The 21,119-nt window shown below is 33.3% G+C and overlaps 1 non-coding gene across 1 annotated transcript; it reads right to left on the minus strand.

The window, feature by feature from the left end:
- Nucleotides 1–20,785: 20,785 nt before the first annotated feature.
- Nucleotides 20,786–20,892, minus strand: LOC121205454 (small nucleolar RNA R71). Its single transcript, XR_005900531.1, has one exon. It is a non-coding gene; the product is annotated as a small nucleolar RNA R71 (small nucleolar RNA).
- Nucleotides 20,893–21,119: the final 227 nt, after the last annotated feature.

Raw genomic sequence — 21,119 nt, forward strand, 5'->3', positions numbered from 1 at the left:
TCCAAAAAGTAATATCATTTTCTTTATAAAATTTTCAAACTCAAATAACAACCATCCTCTTATTTCCTATAAGACAAATTCGCATATTTAAGGTACATAACCAACCTAAAACAATCATATTTTACTAACCGCATCTCATGTACGAACCATGCTTCAAAACTCAACTATTTCAATTTCATTTATCTGTTCAAATTTCGAACCAAACTGACATACATCAATACCATATTTCTTATTCAAAGCATATGTCCATCAATTTCATGGCATACGAATACCTAAATTAAAATCAAACATATAATCAAGAAGGCTCACTAATAATTTGGCCAAATGCATACGGTATCACAAAACATATATATATACATACGATATACCAAAATCTCATACTTATCAAAATGAGCCAAATACCATAACTGAATATACGACCACATATATAACACATTTCGTTATCAAGCATTAAACCAACAACTTGACCTTTAAATATCAAACCAAAAACAAGCATGTCATAGGTATATGTATTTATTTTACCTATTATTAGCCGAATGTAAATATATATATCATATATCATAATTTATCTCACAAAATGACCAAATAATTTTTCATCATTCACAAATCAATTCACAAGGAAATTTATACATCAAAACATAGGTCATTAATAAGCCACACCAAATAGCAAAATTCACATGGCATAGCATAGTCATTACATTGCAAATATGAACGCATACCAATATTAACATCTAACCGAATAATTAACCACATTACCATCACTCAAACCAAATTGTAACTATCCACAAATGCAAAATATATCATCAAACAAACTTCTCAAAATGAGCTAATTAACAAGGCTGATTATTCACAAACATTAACATCATTATCAAGCCATTTTCGCATGGCTATTTATACACAATTTAAAACTAATCGTATCAAAACTAGCCTATACATGCCATATGTCATAAGTACAAGCTTTCAAAGTACTAAAATAGCGATTGATAGTGTGACGATGATCCTTGACGATCCCCGAGCTCGAGCTAGCTTTATATATATATAAAACAATGAAAGAACACACAAGGTAAGGTTTGAAAGCTTAGTAAGCCATAAGCAAATAAATCATCACAAGAACATTAATAATTCAATTCGAATAGGCGAAATTAACTAATCTCATACACATATACAATCACTTTTCTCATATAATTCATACTACCATGTTAAGTAACTTCACTTACCTTATTTTTCAATGAACATATAAACTTCATACGTACTTGAATCATTTAGCTCAAATTCAAATTCAGTCATATTTTGACAATTCCCGTTGAACCATTCGGAATCGTTAAGGATACTCGGAAACACATATCGCATACAATGCCATATCCCGATATGGTCTTACATGTTATCACATATTGATGTCTTTGTCCCAGATAGGGTCTTACACGTAATCTCATATCGATGCCAATGTCCCAGACATGGTTTTACATGAAATCACACCTCGGAAGTCCTAATGTCATGACATTAGTATCCTATACTATTCCTAAGGTTCATACCGGGCTTTCAACTTTGTAACTCAATCAATTCATGCTCAAAACAAGTCTTCCAATGCTCAATTCAATTCAGCAACATATATAAATATACAATTCAATTCAACAATTTATACATTTAAATTTAGAAACATTTATTTGCATATGAACTTACCTCATACGGAAATGGACGGATCGGAACAACTATTCAACAACTTTCAACTTCCCCAAATCCAAATTTGATTTCTTTCTTTCTTGAACTAAATAAATTCAAATTTAACTTATTTAATCAGATATTCATTCAATTTCACCCAAAATTATATAAATGGGCAGTTTGCACTTTAGCCCCTAACGTTCACATTTTCACAATTTAGTCCCTATTTCAAAACAACACAAAATATACAAATTTTCATCAACCCCAAGCATGGCCGAATCTTCCCTAGGTCCCTAGCAGCCCATTAATTCGATTTATTTCACATTTTAATCCCTCAATTTACGAATTTCACAATTTAATCCTTAATACGTATTTTTTTCAAAAATCACATAATAAACTATGAAAATTTAACAACAAATATTAATTTTTCATCATCAAACAACAAAAAGCTTGAATATTCATCAATGGCATTTCACAAATTCATCACCAAATCCAAAAATTAAAGCATGGGCTAGCTAATATACGAAGTAACGATCTCAAAAACATAAAAATCATCAAAAACTGAACAAAAATCACATACCAATTGAAGCTTCAAATGACCGAACCCTAAATAGCCATGGTTGTCTTCTTTATTCTTCAAATTTCAGCAAACGAAGATGAACACTCCACTAACTTTCTGTTTTATTTTAATTTATTAACATTAATACATAATTTACCATTTTACCCATGGTTGTTTAACTTATAAATTAATTAATGGTTGTCCATAAATGTCCACTTACTATAATCTTGGTCAAATAACATTATAAGGACATCCAATTAAATATTTCATTGCAAATAAGCACTTAAAAAATTAGTATGCCACTTTTGTATTTTATGCGATTTAGTCCTTTTATTAAATTAACTAACCAATCGGTAAAATTAAATCACGAAATTTTCACACATATCAAATAACATGATGTAAACACCAAAAATAATATTAAAATAATTTTACAACCTCAGATTTGTTGTTCCAAAATCACTATTCTGATTTAGCTAAAACCGAGCTGTTACAATCGTAACTAGCTGCAATAGTCCAGAAGGCAGCTGATGTTCAGCTTTTACTTGCTAACATATCAAACATGTAGATACAAACTCAAAAATATCTTGTTTCATTCCTGGCCACTAGTACAACTTTTTCAAATCATTGTACATTTTATTACTACCAGGATGTATAGACATGCTACTATTGTGAGTTTCATTCAAAATCTTCTGTACTAGTTCTAAACCTTTTGGTACACATACTTTACCTCTAAATAACAAACAACTATCAGTCTCGATCTGAAATTCTGAGTCAGAGGCCGATTCACTTTGAACCCATCTTGCTTGTAACTTACTATCATTTTTCTGAGCTTCAGAGATCTATTGGAAAAACGCTGGTCTAGCTTTCAACTTAGCTATAATTGATCCATCATCAGATAATGACAATTTAGTATTAATAGCTCGCAAAGAAAACAGGGATTTTCTACTCAAAGCATCTGCCACTACATTGGCTTTTACTGGATGGTAGTCAATAACAAGATCATAATCTTTCAATAACTCCAGCTACTGCGTTCTCTCAAATTCAAATCTTTCTGTGACATCAAATATTTCAGACTTTTATGATCAGTGAATATATGACATTTTTCACCAAATAAAAAATGCCGCCAGATTTTCAGTGCAAACACTATGGCTACCAGTTCAAGATCGTGTGTTAGGTAGTTCTTTTCATGTGGCTTTAGCTTTCGAGAAGCATAGGCTACTACGTTACCATCTAGCATCAAAACACAGCCTAAAACATTCAATGATGCATCACTGTAAACTATAAATTCCTTACCTGATTCAGGCTGAACTAACACTGGTGCTTCTGTCAATAAAGCTTTTAATCTGTCAAAACTCTATTGACATTTATCAGTCCACTCAAACTTTACATCTTTTTGTAGCAGACGAGTCATCAGAGAAGCTATCATTGAAAAACATTTTACAAACATCCGATAATAATTAGCAAGTCCCAAAAAACTTCAAACTTCAGACACATTCTTCGGTGGCTTCCAATTAACAATGGCTGAAATTTTATTATGGTCTACTCTGACACATTCAGCAGATACTATATGCCCAAGAAAACTAACTTCCCCTAGCCAAAATTCACATTTTATGAATCTGACGTACAGTTGTTTCTCTCTCAGGGTTTGTAACACTATTCTCAAATGCTTAGCATGCTCATTTTCATCTCGAGAGTAAACCAAAATATCATCTATAAATACCACCACAAACATGTCCAAATACAAGCTAAAAATTCTATTCATCAAATCCATAAACACTACAGGTGCATTTGTCAAGCCGAATGGCATCACAAGAAACTCACAGTATCCATACCTGGTTCTAAAAGCTGTCTTTGGCACATTTGAATCTTTTACCCGTAGTTGATAATAACCAGAACGGACATCAATTTTTGAAAATACAGTGGCACATTTTAACTGGTCAAACAAGCCATCAATACGATGCAATAGGTTCTTTTTCTTTATCATAACTTTTTTGAGCTCTCTGTAATCAATACACAACCTCAACGATCCGTCCTTCTTCCTTACAAATAGAATTGGCGTACCCCAAGGTGAGAAATTAGGTCAAGCAAAACCTCTGTCAATCAACTCTTGCAACTGTACTTTCAGCTCTTTCAATTTAGTAGGAGACATTCTATAAGGTTCTATGGATATCGGTGTTGTACTTGAAACAAGATTTATAAAGAATTCCACTTTTCTTTTTGGTGGTAAACCAGGTAATTCTTCTAGGAATACATCAAGAACTTCACATACTATTGACACTGATTGAATCTTTGATTCAGATAGTTTAGTATCCATCACATACGCAAGATAAGCATCATACCCCTTTCTAACATATTTCTATGCTGATATTGCTGAAATCACATTAGGTAGTCCATCTAGTTTATCAGATTCAACACAAAGCGATTCACCATTCTCACATTTCTTGTATATATTTCTACTTACAATTTACCACTGCATTATATCAGGTTAACCAATCCATTCCCAAAATTACATCAAATGGCAACAATATCATGTCAGCCGAAAAGCAATAACATTTTACCATCAACAGACAGTTCTTACAGACTTTATCAACCATAACACATTGACCCAGGGGGTTTGAAACTTTAACCAAAAATTCAGTAAATTCAACAAGTAAATTTTTAACAGACACTAGGTTTGTGCATATATATGAATATGTGGAACCAGGATCAATCAATGCAGTAATATCAGTATCAAGTAGAGAAAATGTAACCGTAATGACGTCTGGTGCAGAGGCATCTTCTCTAGCACGAATAGCATATGTCCTTGTAGGTCCTCGTGCCACAGATCTAAATACTGTATCCTTGGTAGTACCTCGACTACCACTAACATTACCGAGGTGATTGGGTGGTCTGCCTCTCGTAATAGGATTACTAGACTTTGGAGCTAGTTCTATTTCTTTTTCAACTCTTTTGGGACAATCCCTAAGAAAATGGTCAAGTGAACCACATCCGAAACAAGCTCTGCTTCTAGATCGACATTCCCCATTATGAAATTTGTTACAATGTTTACATTTTGGTTTGGGATTACCGACACTACCTACACTGGTCATAGACGGAGACGAAGACCTCCGGTTAGAATGCTGAGAGCCCTGCTCTTTTCCAGAATATACCGTAGATTTGGTCACACGATCATAATACTTCTTTAATTTCTTAGAAGCAAACGATTGTGACTTACTCATAGTTCTTTTTCCAGAAACCTGAGCCTCTCTTTCAGCTTCTCTCTTTTCTTTACTCAATTCCTCCGCTTTATGTGCTCGATCTGCGAACACTTCAAATTCCCATAATTCGAGAATTTCAATCAACAATTTGATATCCTCATTTAAACCCTCTTCAAAGTGGTTACACATATCGGCCTCAAATTGGACCCATTCTCAGGCATATTTACTCAGCCGAACAAATTCTTGTTCATATTCAGACACAGTCATATTTCCTTGTTTGAGCACTAGGAATTCTTTCTTTTTCTGATCCATAAATCTTTGACTCACATACTTTTTTCTGAATTCAGCTGGAAGAACTCCCATGTGACATTCTCTGTCGGTACAACTGAAGTTATGGTATTTCACCAGTGATAAGTTGTATCTTTTAGTAGGGATACTGCATATTTCAGACATTTAGTAGGTGTGCGTGATAAGTTCATCAAAAACCCGGATAGTATTTTCTAGCCAAAACTCAGCCCTTTTCAGACCATCATCTGCGGTAGCTCTGAATTCTTCCACCCCATGTTTGTCGATTTTACCTATCGGAGGCTTACCAATTCTAACAGGTTCAGCACCCTGTGGTACCTCAGGAATCAGTTGAGGAGCAAGTGAAGAAGGTCGTTGTACAGCAGGGTTTGTTCTTAGGTATTGAGTAAACCATTCATTCATCATTTGAAAGAAGGCTTGTTTTGCCTCCTTGCTTCGACCCTCAAACACGGGCCTTTCACTGCCAGACGTAGACACAACTCTTTGAACTGAAGCTGAAGCATTGCTCTCAGCTTTCTTGGATTCAGCTCTAGCTCAGTTAGATGACATTACTATATGAAAAACCCATTTAAAATAATCAGGAGTCATCACACTATCACAATTTATATAATGGCATGTATAGCTAAACTCGTGTTTTCTACGTCAGATCTGAGAATCGGCTAAACAGAGCTACTACAAAATGTAACACCCCTAACCCGCATCTATCGTCAAAACAAGGTTACAGAGCATTACCGTAACATTCAAATACATTTATAAATAATTTATGTAAATTACTATTCATTAATCAAAATCATTCATACGTCACTTGATTGGGCCCTCGAGGCCCAATATGAACACTAGAATCGAGTTGGGACATAATCGAAAACTTTTAGAATTTTTCACAACTTTTCAAATTTTTTCCAAGGTGCAGGGCTCACAAGTCCGTGTGACCCTAGGACACGCCCGTGCTAAAGGTTGTGTTCAACCCCGTGTAACTCTCTAACTTGCACACACGGCCATGCCACATGCTCGTGTGCTAAGCCTTGTGGCTAATTAATTCAATTCAAAAATAGGTGCAGGTTTCATATGGCCAAAACACACGCTCGTATTCTAGACCATGTGACTCACACGGCTGAGACACACACCTGTCTCTCTACTCGTGTGCTCAATTCTGAGAATTCTGTTACTCAAAATTAGGGTGCAAGGGACACACAGCCTAACCACACGCCTATGTTACCAGGCCATGTGTCACACACGGTCTAGGCAAACACCCGTGTGTCCACCCTTGTGGACGAACTGAAGCGATTTCTAGATTCATTTCTCACCCAAAATTTCACCCACGACCTGCACTTCAAACACACATCAAATGCCAACAAATTCAAGCATTCAACTTAAGTAAATTTCATCATTCACAAGACATACCACTACTAGCATACATGATCACAACCTTAGTTTAACTTAGACATTCACAGCATTGATCACATATTCTTAACATAACACATTTGTATATATGCATATCATAATAATCTACTTAGTCATACCAAAATGAACCATTAATAGTCATTCCAATGACTAGATTTCAAAATAACATTTCAAGCCACTATAGGCCAAGTTGTCCTATACATGCCATTATACCAAAATGATTTCACTATATACACCCAAAATAGCTAGTTGATAGTGTGACGATGCTCCAATAATCTTCCAACCTTCATGAGCTTCCGAGCACTATAAATAGGGAAAAATAAATGGAGTAAGCATTACATGTTTAGTAAGTTCGTATAACAGAAACTAAATTTACCAATCATGTTTATTAAAATCTAGGCATACAATGTTATGTTTCCATCCATTTGGCTAAATTCCCTAATCACATACATTCAATCAAACATGTTAGTCACCAAAATATTCATATCAATCAAGTAACATAGATGAGCTCATCAAGCAATAGTCTTTCAAGTCATTATCATTTCATCTCAAGGTTCTCATGCCATGTTAAGAGTTCTATGTCTGTTGAATCATTGAAATTACGATAAAGGCTCAAGTAGTACACTCGAGGTGTACGATTCATTAATTTGTCAAGCTACACGTCTCAAGCTACACGTCGTATAATAGGAATACAAGTCTAGGCTAAATCCTTTATTTAACGTATGCTCAGAGGAGCTCGATTAGGATTACCAGTCCAGGGTAAACCCTAATCACAACGTATGCTCGAGAGGTATTATATCGGGATTACCCGTCTGGGCTAAATTCTTTCTATAAAAAGGTCAATGGGATTATTCGTCCGAGCTAAATCCCGTCCGTGACAAATGCAGAACCTTATTAGTTTCAGGAAAGCGCATATACTCATCAGAACTCAACATTCAATCGGGACTTAACCCTTTTTCACCATTTCAAGCATGTATCAATTTTCCATCATAACATACAAGAAAAACACATCAACATAAATCACATTACAAATAAACACAACATTCAATTAACATAATTACATGCCTGACTAAGTTAAACGAACTAACCTGACACTTGTTCGGGTTATAAATCTACTGATCCAAAACCTTCTCTTTTTCTCGATCTAACCTCAAATTTGAGTTGTCTGAATCTATATAAATAACTTAAATCATCAATTTCATACATTTTATACTCGTTGGGACTCAATTTACGTCCTAGGTAAAATTATCATTTTGCCCCTAACTTTTCCATAAATTCTGATTTTGTCCCTAGGCTCGAAAAATGAAACTTGTGCAAATTACTCCCAATTCCAAGCCTAACCAAAGCCCCATTACAAATTTTACAGCACATGTATTCATAGAATTTTAGAATTTTTCATCAAAATTTACAACTTTTCATTTTAGTCCCTAACTCATGTTTTCTTCAAAAATCACTTTGTAAAACTTGTTTGTCTATCAATAATCTTTCATTTTCTACCATAAATTTCTAATTTTTAGCATATACATCATTGACCAATTTTTCATACCTTGATAACTTTTCAAATTAATGCCTCAAATAGAGAGATTAAGTTATCTCGATTTCAAAAATATCAAAATTACTAAAAACGAGACAAGAAAACTTACCCAATTAGGCCTTGAAAGTTTCCCTTCTCTCTCCTAGGGTTTCCATAGAATTTTAAGTTGAAGATGATGAAAATAAGATGATATATTTCAAATTCCAATTTAGTCATTGACCTTTTCTAATTTTTCCATGGATGAGTCACCAAGAATTTACATACTTTTCTTTAATGGTCTAATTACCATATATGGACCTCTAGTTTTGAATCCCATAGCTATTTAATCCTTATAGCTACTTGAATTCAACTTTCACATTTTATGTGATTTAGTCCTTCTCGTAATTAAGCAGTAAATCGATAAAATTTTCGTATCATAATTTTCAAACGACATATCTACCATATTACAGACTATATAATAAAATAAAAATAAACTTTATTTTTGGGTCGAATTTGTGGTCCCGGAACCACTGTTCCGATTTCACTGAAAATAGGCTGTTACATTATGTATATATCATCTCACACATAACAACACAATCATATAACTCAATTCAAGCATATTAATATACATTTTTAAGTTACGCGAACTTACCTTGAAAATGGTTCATTTTTAAATTTCAAGTAATCCGAAACCTTTTGCTTTCCTCGATCTAGTTCTGTTGTTGGTCTTTCCAGATCTATCTGGATAAATTTAACTATTAATCCATCACATTTCATATACATTTGCATTCTATTGCATTCTAGGAAAAATTACCATTTTGCCACTATCCTTTTCAAAAATTTTGTATTTCATCCCTAAGCTCGGAAAATGAAATTCATGAAATTTAACCCTCTTTCCAAGCCTAACCAAAATTTATAAACAACATTTACAACACATTTTTCACAAATTTATAACTTTCCATGGGTTTTTACTATTTTTCATTTTAGTCCCTAAATCAAATTTTCATCAAAAATTGCTTTGTAAAAATTGTTTATCTATGAATAACTTTTCATTTTATACCATAAATTTCTAATTTTCAGCATATTCATCCATGATCCAAATTTCATACCTTGATAACGTTTCAAATTAATCCCCTAAATAAAGAGATTACACTATCCCAGTTTCAAAAATATAAAAATCATTAAAAAAAGGACTTGATTTCATGTCTTTTCAAGCTTGGTAAGTTGTCTTCCTCTCTCCTAGGGTTTCCATAGAAATTTTTGGGAAGATGATATGAAATTAGATGAATTTTTCTTTTTATTTAATTTTCATCTTTTAATTTTAGTGATTTCCAATTTAGTCCTTTGCCTGTTCTAATTTTTCCATGGATGAGTCATTAAAATATCTATTAACTACTCTTCAATCGTCTAATTACCATATAAGGACCTTAATTTTTGAATTCCATAGCTGTTTGATACCTATAGCTACTAGAATCCAACTTTTGCATTTTATACAATTTAGTCCTTTACCTAATTAACCACACAATCGATAAAATTTTCATATCAAAATTTGCATGTGACCTTCCTATCATGATGCCAACCATAAATTAAAATAAAATAATTTTTATTTTTTAACTCGGATTTATGGTCCCAAAACCACTATTCCGACCTCACCGAAATTGGGTTGTGACAATTACATGTGTATCCATCGATATTTCAAATAAATTCAACGGGCAAAGTTCTGTCATGGCTAATTTGGACTTGAGATGATTTATCATAGAAATGTATATGTTATACGGAAATATGATAAGAAAAGTATGTGTATGAAAGTTATTACATGACGAGCACATCTTTATTACTTAAAAAGTATTTAGAAATTCATGACTAACTTGCTTGATTGAGTGCATGTGCATTAGGCAATTGGTCAAATTTTTGGAATGCATGTTATTTATATGATTACTTGAATTGAATATAAACAGTAAGTTAAATTCTTGTTATACGAACTTACTAAGCATTAAATGCTTACTTTGTTTTATTTTCCTCTGTTTTATAGTGTTCAGGAGCTCATAAAGGTTGGAATCGGTTGGAGCACCATCATACTATCCTTTAGCTTGTTTTGGTATAAATAGAAAACTTATTTTTGTATAATGGCATTTATAAGCTAACTTGGCCAGTGTTGGCTTTTAAATGGTTTATTGTAATATAGCCATTGGAATGGCTAGTGATGATATGTTGAGTGAACATATATAAATGAGGTTATAATATGGTTAATATATGTATGCTTAATATGGTTAGATTGAATTATGGTAAACAAATATGTTTAACAACAGGTAAGTTTGAATACATGTGATAATATATCATGTACAATGTTAATGTTGGCTTGGTTTTAATGTCTTGAATTGGTTGGTATATGTATGCAAGTATTAATGTAGGTACAAGGAAAAATTTGGGTGAGAAATAAGGCTTGGAAATGGCCTTATTTTTTCCATACAGGTGTGTGTTTCAACCATGTGTGACACACAGCCATGTGCACTGGTGTGTGGTTTGGCCATGTGTCCCCTACATCTTAAAAATTGAGAAACAGAATCCTTAGAATTGGTCACGCGGGTAGAGACACGGGTGTGTGTCTCAGCCGTGTGAAACACACGGCCCAAAACATGAGCGTGTGTCTTAGCCGTGTGAATCTTGCACCTATTTTTGAAAATTAAATTATCCATACGGCCTAGCACAAGGGCATGTGGCTGGCCGTGTGACCCATGTCAGTAGCTACCCTAATTTGAACACAGGCTGGGACACGATCGTGTGCCTCACATCGAATGCCCACGGCCTAAGACACGAGTGTGTCACTTGGCCATGTGAGTCACACGGCCTGACCACACGGGCGTGTGTCCCCTGCACCTAAGAAAAATTTTGAAATTTTGTGAATTTTTTTTTATTTTTCGGTTTAGTCCCGATTTGATTCTAATGTGTATTTGGGGCCTTGAAGACCCAATTAAGGGATGATAAGATTGATTTCAGATATGAATAGTAAATTATATGAATTTTTTTTTGTAATTGATCTGTAAACTTCGTTAATGCTCCGTAATGTAACGCCCCCACGCCCGAAACCGTCACCGGAGTCAAGCTTGAGGTGTTACTAAACTTATCTTACCTTTTAAACAACTCTAAACCACTTATTTTAATTTTCGGAATAAACTATTTTTCTGCGTCATGGTTGCTTAAAAATTCATTTCTCGAGTTTCAAAACTTGAAATTAAGATCCGTAAATTTTTCCTGAAACTAGACTCATATATATATCTACTAATTTTTTTCTAGAATTTTTTACTTAGCCAATTATTACAGTTTATTAGTTAAAGTTACCCCTATTTCAGAATTCAACTGCACTGACCTCTACTTACTACGAACCACTTTTCTCTCTGTAAAAAATCATATTACTATACCATTTGTTTCTATTAAAATTAGATTCAATAGGGATTCTAACCATATAAATTACACCACCTAATTATTTTTTTAAAATTTATGGTGAATTTCTAAAGTTGGAACAGGGGATCCAGAAATCGCTCTGGCCCTATTTCACTAAAACTCAGATATCTTATAAAATACAAAACATTTACCAGTTTTGATTATTCCATATGAAAATAGACACAATGAGATTTAATTTAATATATTATTCACCATCAACCCATGTCTCTACAATTTCTTGTGATTTTTCAAAATCACGTTATTTCTGATACTTGAATCCGTTTTTAAGTTACTCTCACATTTTTCATAGTTTTCATGTGATAGTTACTACTTAATCATACATACTATTAAACATGTATATCATCAGCCATTCTATTAGCTAATCACTAGAAAGTATTTACACATCATTCATAGATCATATCATATCAAAAGAAACCAAGTTCCTATACATGCCATACACAAAAAGAAACGTCTAACTATACCAATGTGATTTCTTCGATAGTGTGATCGGGTCTCCGACGTTTCCTTCGATCCCTGAGTGGCTTGATAAAAACTATAAGAAAAAGAAAATAAAGAGAGTAAGCACTAGGCTTAGTAAGCTTACAAGCAAATAAATTACAACATTCAACATAATGAATAATTATACATAATGTTACCTAGCCTCATAAACTTTCTTTACTTCTCATTTTCTACGTTCTTCTTTACTCACTTACCTTCTTTCTTACCTAACCTTTCACTATTCATAAATATAATCTACCTTCCCTTTTTGCTGATAATTCACTGTAATTTAACGTGTACAATGACCCGTTGAACCACTCGGAATACTAAGGATACTAGGGTCGTTCCTGTCTATCAATATCCTACCAATGACATGTCTTCGACATGGACTTACATGAATTATTCCTGTCTTCAATGCCATATATATATATCTAATATGGGCTTACATGGCTCATTCCTGTCTCCAAAGCCATATATCTGATATGGACTTACATGGCTCATTTCTGTCCTGTCCTGTCCTGTCAACCCCAATATCCTAACATTCCTAAGGTTCAAACGGGGCTTCCTAATGCTTTTTCTCTGTCACTTCGCCTTTGATTCGACTTTAAGTATTCTCAAAAAATAAGTATATAAATGCTGGAAATTGACAATAATAATGTAAAATAAAAGAATATTGCATTTATTTACTGTAAACTTACCTCGATACAAAATGTGACTAAACTTTACAATTTAGTCCTTTACTTTTTCTTTTCCCAGATCTACTCCCGAATTTCGCTCTTCTTGATCTATAATAGAAAATTTAACTTATTTAATATTCACATTTATCAAAACAGTCATTGACCCAAACTTTGGCAAAAATACATTTTTGCCCCTAAACTTTCACATATTTGCACTTTTGCCCCAAGGCTCGTAATTTAAAATTCATCCTATTTTCTTATTTTTTATGACATTCTGATCATTTTTCCCTTCTATGACAACATTAAATTCACACTCTAACATGTACTTATGACTATTAGGTATTTTTACCAATTAAGCCCTTTTACTCGTTTTCACTTAAACCGAGTAGCACAAGTTGTCTAACATAATTTAAAACCTCATATTATATCATAAAACATCAAAATAAACAATTTTCACCTATGGGTATTTTTCCAAATATGAACCCTAACTTAAATTATTGCTAGCATAAGCTTTATCGAGATACCGGGACTCCGAAAACTTAAAGAACATTAAAAACGGGGCTTGGAATCACTTACTATGGAGCTTGAAAGCTTGAAACAAACCCTAGCTATGGATAACCCTTGAAATTTCATGCTAATTAAGAAGATGATGAATTTTGTGTTATTTTTCCCTTTTTATTTCATTTAATATCCAAATGACCAAAATCCCTTCCTTATTAAACTTTAAAAAATTCCATCCATGTCCTATTTTGTCCATGAACTTAGAAATTGGTCAAATTGTTATTTAAATCCTCCTAATTAATATTCCAAAGCAATTTCATACTAAAAACTTCTAGAATGCAAGTTTTACAAATTATTCGATTTAGTCCCTAATCTCAACTTAAGCACTTTATGCATAGAATTTCATCACGAAATTTTCACACAATCATGCAATCATATCATGAACCTCAAAATAATAATAAAATAAATTTTTCTGCCTCGAATTTATGGTTTCGCAACCACTGTTCCGTTTAGGCCCTATTTCGGGATGTTATAGACCCTATTCTAGCGACAGATAGAGGTTAGGGGTGTTACAACGCTTATGTGTGTCGATGCAACGCAATACAAGTTCTGTTTATTGGTAAGGATAAGTTCTACCTTAGTGCTACAGTCTACAGTAAGAGTTCCTTAAAACACTTAAATCAAGGACACTCTAGTTTTTGGATGAACCATTAGTCTTCCAAGTTAATACATTGTCAGTAGTTGTGGATACACAACGGGTTTGCAGATACAAGCTGCTAGTAAAAATTGTGGATAAGCCATTAGTGTTTGTAAGTTAATACATTGCCAGTGGTTGTGACTACACAATTGTTTTGCAGATAAAAGCTTCCAATAATTTGTGGATAAACAACCAGTGTTTGTAGATAAAACTATCAGTATTTCCTCCTTTCAAAGCATCCCACACCATGCAATGTAGTATGACATGCGAGTATCAATACAATACAAAAATAGTAGACATGTTTAACATGTATTTAGATCAACAGTAGCAGTAGACATGTTTGTCATGTATTCGGTTTATCAGTGACAATAAACGTGTCGCTCATGCAATTAGTATTTCAGTAATACAAGAAATAGTAATAGTTTATCAATGATTTAGTCATAGAAGGCATGTACTTAATCACGTATCATGAACATATAGTAATAAATTAATCAATCAAATCATGGATTCCACATTATTCCTAATATCAGGAACTTAGTTGAAAGAGAAAAAATTCTAAAAAAATAGTTATAGGATCATGTAGTGACTAAATTGACAATTTCTAAAAAATTCTAAGCAAAACTATAAAACAGGGCACATGACCATGTGCAATGCCTTACGTCCTATGGAGGGATTACATGGCCATGTGGTGACACTATGGCCGTGGGGAACATGTAAAATCAAGCTACAAGAGAGGCACGATCTGTGGCAAGCATTGTTGACAATTCTAGGCTATGTAAGAATCGAATATCATAGGGTTTCAGGGGGAAATGATCGTGTGTGAGGTCGTATGGTCTACATGCCTATGTGGCTAGCTGAGTGATCTTATTTCAAGGCTCGATTTGCCCAAATCACTTGTAAAGAACACACACCTTTCATCGGGGTCTAATAGATATTCCTCATCCTCAATCCTGGTCTGATTCACCAAGATTTGGTCCTTCAATGGAAAATATGCTCGGATTAACAATTGAATCAAGATTTTTCAATATTTACAAGAATCAGGAAGAAATGCAAAAGGTTTATTAATCAGATGAAAAATTAGCGTTGGGACAATAAAATTACAAAATACAAAATTTGATCGTCTAAACAAAGGCACTTACCATTTCTTGGCAAAGTTAGGGATGCAATTGGCGGTGATTCGCTAAATCGATAGAAACACAAGTTAATGGGAGATGATTTTATTTAGAAAATAAAATAATTATCAGTAAAAAAGATGCAAATTTGGTGTAAAAGAGAGGAAAGAAAAGAAAAAAGAGAAAAAACAAGGAGAGAGAACCAAAATTCCATTTAGAATTGGAAAGGAAAGAAAACCTAGTTTAATTGGAAGAGGATTTATTAAATAGCTAGGGATTGAAACCCTAGGCGTGGTTTGGCAAATAAACCCATTATTTTGGCTGAAATTAAGAAGGAAAAATAAAGGGACCGGTGGTGGTGATATGGTGGTTCGAACTTGGGCCAACAAGGGGGGATAAGGTGTGTTAATCATTTGGGTTGCTGCCCATTTCTTGCTAAATTTTCAGTTCAAATAGTATTTATTTTGGTATATATTCTACTTTAGTTTGCTAAAAATTAAAGAAAAGAATTGAAAGAGGAGTGGATACAACCTAGGACATCTAAGGAGTGCACTAACTATTTAACCATCAGGTCTAGTCATTTCTTTATTTCAATTAGCCCCCTATATTTTGGGGTGTGACACGGGCTAACAGAGGGCTAATAGAAAGGATTCTGCCAAGGGCTACATTGGACGGATAATCCGTTGGAAGTGGCAGGTTACAATTCATTAAAAACTAGATGTTGATTTCTGTTATCCAGAAGATTGGAATGAGGTAAACCAAAAGCCTAGGACTAGTCTATAAGAGTAAGGATCCAAAATTATGGTGAATATTAGTGGAAGCCAGCTAGTGGTAGACAGTGTTTGTGAGGCAAGCTAGTTAAGGTGCAAAGAAATCTAGGATGAGGCGGAATCAGGCCAAGTTCATAGAGATCTCGTATAAAAAAAGGGGCATATATGTCTAAATTATATAAGTTTTTTTAGCACCTTTTTACTTATAATCTATTCAAAATTCGAGTATATGGATAGCTAATTGTGTCATTTTAGTTCATATTAAGACATAGGGTATATTTTTAGTAAAGTGTGTAATTTCATGAAATGAAGTAATAATTTTACATAAATTTTTACTCAATTTGTTGTAGTTGGACCATTGAGTTGATAAATGTGGTAGCCAATAAAAGCACACAAGGACATGAAATAAAATCCACTGCATGTGGGCGGAAAAGATAACAAATTGGACCTAGAAATGATTGATTAAACCTAGTTGAAATTTGGTTTCTGAGAAGGGCGAGTTTGTTGGCTAGTTAGGTTGTCAAAACCGTCCAACAATTGGGAGAAGAGCCTAATTTGAGTAAAGCATGAAGAGCAACCAAAATTATCTTTGAATATTTGTATTGAAGGTCCTTACATGTGTGAAAAATCAGAAATCCTCCCCCAACTAAACATTTTAAAACCGTCCAACCATTTGCATGATTCATGCATAAAATCAAGCATGAATCAAGTAACCACTCAACCTTCTCTCCACAATATATGGCCAACCAAGCAAGGGAGAAATCCAAGGGATCTCAATGCTATTTTTAGCAAAATCCCAAGCTATTCCTCTAGTATAAATATCACCCTTCATGTCTCATTTCAAGATCTCATCCAACAATTCCTCATCTATCACATCTCTCACATTCTCTCATTTTTATTTTCTCCCTAAGCTCTCCATTTCTCAAGCTAGCATTTTTCTTGGAAAAAAACTCTGTTGGCCAGCAACCTTGAAGAGAAATTTGTAAAGGAGCAACAACGAGAATTAGAGGAAGTGGAACGACGGAAATGTGCAAGTGTACACAATTACAACAAGTAATAAAGTGACAAGTAAATGTCAAGTTATCGTACCCACAGAGACTGTGAAAAGAATTATTTATGAATGATATTTAAAACACTTTGGTGAAGAAAAATATTATGTTTGAAGAGGGTGATTAAAAACTAAGATTTTAAACTAAGTAAACTAAATAAATAAATCTCAAATGCACGATTTCAAAATATGATTTTAATCAAGATGACATAATTGTTTTAGATTAATTACATTTCTTAACTTAGAACTATTAAACTCGTGTTTATATTGTTATGAACAAATTCACAAAAAATCGGTAATTTGCTAGCTTATGAACATACTGACCTACCAAAATCCATTATTCTCTTGACTATATCCCTATGTCAATTCAACTGATTAAACAAATCTTAATAGGAAAAAATGTTATTGCACATACATACTTATTAAATCGAAATAATCTCTTATACATATCTCTATGTCAATTCAAACAATTAATTAAATCTAATAAGCACATAAAAGACTATGTGAGGTAACAAGGTATCCCTACCTTGAAACAGTTTAATCACAATAATCTTGCAAGTTATGCAAGGCAAATGTATCATCAGATACCGTTGCTTATTTAACCCTCAACTACCTTGGACGATTAAACATGCACTGATTAAGTACTGTGTCCATTAATTAAATTTCAATCCATTTAAATAATGAACTCATTAGCTACCTCACAATTTTAATGCAAGAATAACTTAGTCGTGATTTTACTTAATCAAGCATCTTACCTAGGCCTATAACAACATAAACACAATTTTAACATTAGCAGACGAAATGCAATCAACCTAACACGAATTAAATTCAAGCTAAATTTATTAAATTAACCATTCCAACAACATAAATATCCATAGATATGTTAATCATAACAACAACAAAAAATAAAGAGATAGGGAACAAGAATCAAATCCAGTGTTTTTCCAAGGCTTGACTAGTTTGCTCCGTTCTTCCTTCTCTGTTGTCCTCGTCGACCAAGGTTGCTATGAACACTCCAAATGGCTGATGAATGCCCCTTTTCCAAGAGGATAAATCGACAAGAGAGCAATGGAATTTGGAATGGAAAAGAAGAGAGAAAATGAAGAGAAGAGAGAAAAGATGAGAATGCTTGAGATGTGTTTCAAATGACCAGCCTAAGGGGGTTTTTATAGCTAAAGAGGGCTGATAAAAATAGCTAAAATTATCAGACAAAGAGCCCTCCCTTGGCCGGCCACACATGTGGCAAGGTTGATAGTTTCAACTTTGCTAATTTAGGCTTGGGGCAAATCTATAAAGCCACCAATTGTGGAGGGGTTTGTTTACAACTTGAACAAGTCTTCAAAAGCCTCTTTGCAAGCTAAATAATCAGCCAATAAGCTGATTTGGGTCAACATATGGATGGTTTTGGGCTGTTCACTTCTTGGACGGTTCGGCTCAGCTAGAGCACTTTTTCATAATTAATTCATAATAATTTATATAATCCAAATTAAATTGTATATGAATTAAAATTAATTATATCATGAATTAATATACATAATTTGGACCATCTTAGGCTGAAAATTTATTTTGTCTCGATGCTTCAAAAATCGCTTCTCGATTTTGTGCTTCTAGCAGTGTCTGTCGAGCAAATTTTCGCCATTTGTGCAAATCTGTCGAAAATGATCAAAATTAATCAAAATTTATTATAAAATTAATTAAAATTCAATGTTTTCATAATTTAAGTATAATTTAATTAATTTATAATAATTATATTTTTTCGACAAGAATTTTATCGCATAAATTTGAGTTAAAAAGGGCATGAAAAAGTGTGTATATTTTTGTGTTTCCAGGAAGCCACTGCGATTAGTTTTCGGAAATATCGAATTCATCATGAGTTTCTTCTTCCTTACTCTTTACTTTGTTCTTAGTTATTCAAACATGTTTGCAAATTGTTTAAATTTTTTTCCATTAATGATGACTTAAATTTGTATTAGCTAGAATAATTGTAATGAATTGATTTAATTTTATTTTATTTATGTTTTTGATGTTTTGTGCCTCATTCATTCATGCTTCCAATTAAAACCATTCATGTTATTCATACATTAAAATATGTTTGGATGCATTAGAATTAGTTGATCAATCCTAGTCAGATGGCAATTAATGGAAATGATAATTGGAAGGTGCATTCTTAATTTAGATCCTAATCCGATTAAATAAAAGGTTCATAATAACTCTAGAGAGCGCTATTACCTTGCATAAATTTAGGTTTATGTGATTAAATTGTTTCAGACCTAATCCATCCATGTTACTTCACATAAATTCTAAGGAATCCTTAGTAAAATATGGACATAGAAATATACATGTTTTTCTAAGTATAATATTTCGAAAGAACTTATATTAAATTCCAAGTTAATGAAATATCAAATTGCCATGGGATTTTTCCAGAACATTGTTAAACATGATGAAGAATGAATTGAGACAAGTATTGTAATTGTTCTAGCTTATTCATTTTTTTGTTGTTAAAACTTGTGATATTGCTGCTAAAACCATTTTATTGCATTTAGGTTAATTCATTTGCATTTAGTTAATTAATTTAACTTTATCCATAATTTCAAAATCTTGTGTTTCCTTAACCAATTTGTAAATTCTAAATTTTACAATTATTGATTAAAAAATACAATCCCTGTGGAGATGATAACTTTTTTACTTACTTATTACTTGATTACGACTGTATACACTTTCAAATTTTGTCGCGAACCAAGTTTTTGGCACCGTTTCCGAGGACTATTAATTTAATCACTATTTATGAAATTTTTTCTTGCATTTTGGATTATTTTTTCTTCTTTAATTATTTTTTTGTGATTTTCTTTTCAAGTTTTTCTAAGCATAGATCAAATCATCGATTTACTCCCTATAGACCCTGAAATCGAGTGGACAATTAGACGAATGAGACGAAAAAGACTAGCCCAAAAACAAGCTGCAGAAACGAACCTTGAAAATCAAAATAGAGTTCAAGGGAATAAAACTGCTAATGCTTATAATCCAATCCTTATTGTTGATGATAGGGATCGAGCCAAAAGGCATACGCTATGCCACTTTTTAATTATTTAAATTCGAGGATTAGGACACCGGAGATCGCAATTTGAATTGAAGCTTGTAATGTTCTAGATGCTTTAAATAGTGGGTCAGTTTAATGGAATGCCCATAGACAATCCATATTTTCACCTTCGATTGTTCATGGAGGTGAGTGATTCCGTTAAGATAGCTGGTGTAATTGAATATGCATTGAGGTTGAATTTGTTTCCATATTTGTAGCAAGATAAAGCACGAGTATGGCTTAATTCATTGTCACCTAGCTCAATTTCTACATGGCAAGAGCTAGCCAAACACCTTTTTGGTAAATAATTTCCCACCTAGAAAAAATGCTAAGCTGCGGAATGAGATCACCACTTTCCAGTAAATGGATGACGAAACCTTATATAAGGCATGAGAAACATTCAAAGAGTTACTTCGCAAGTACTCTCACAATGGGATTCCACATTGCATCCAGTTGGAGACATTTTATAATGGTTTCAACGCACACATAAGGTTGATAGTAGATGTTTCTATGAATGGTGCTCTCCTTTCTAAGTCTTATAATGAGTCATTTGAAATCATCGAGAGAATAGCCAATAATAACTATCAATGGCCAACAAGTCGAGCAGCTTCAAGAAGACGAGTAACGGGAGTGTATGAAGTAGATGCCCTCACTTCACTCTCAG

This window comes from Gossypium hirsutum, chromosome A08 (assembly GCF_007990345.1).
Source record: "Gossypium hirsutum isolate 1008001.06 chromosome A08, Gossypium_hirsutum_v2.1, whole genome shotgun sequence".
NCBI lineage: Eukaryota > Viridiplantae > Streptophyta > Magnoliopsida > Malvales > Malvaceae > Gossypium > Gossypium hirsutum.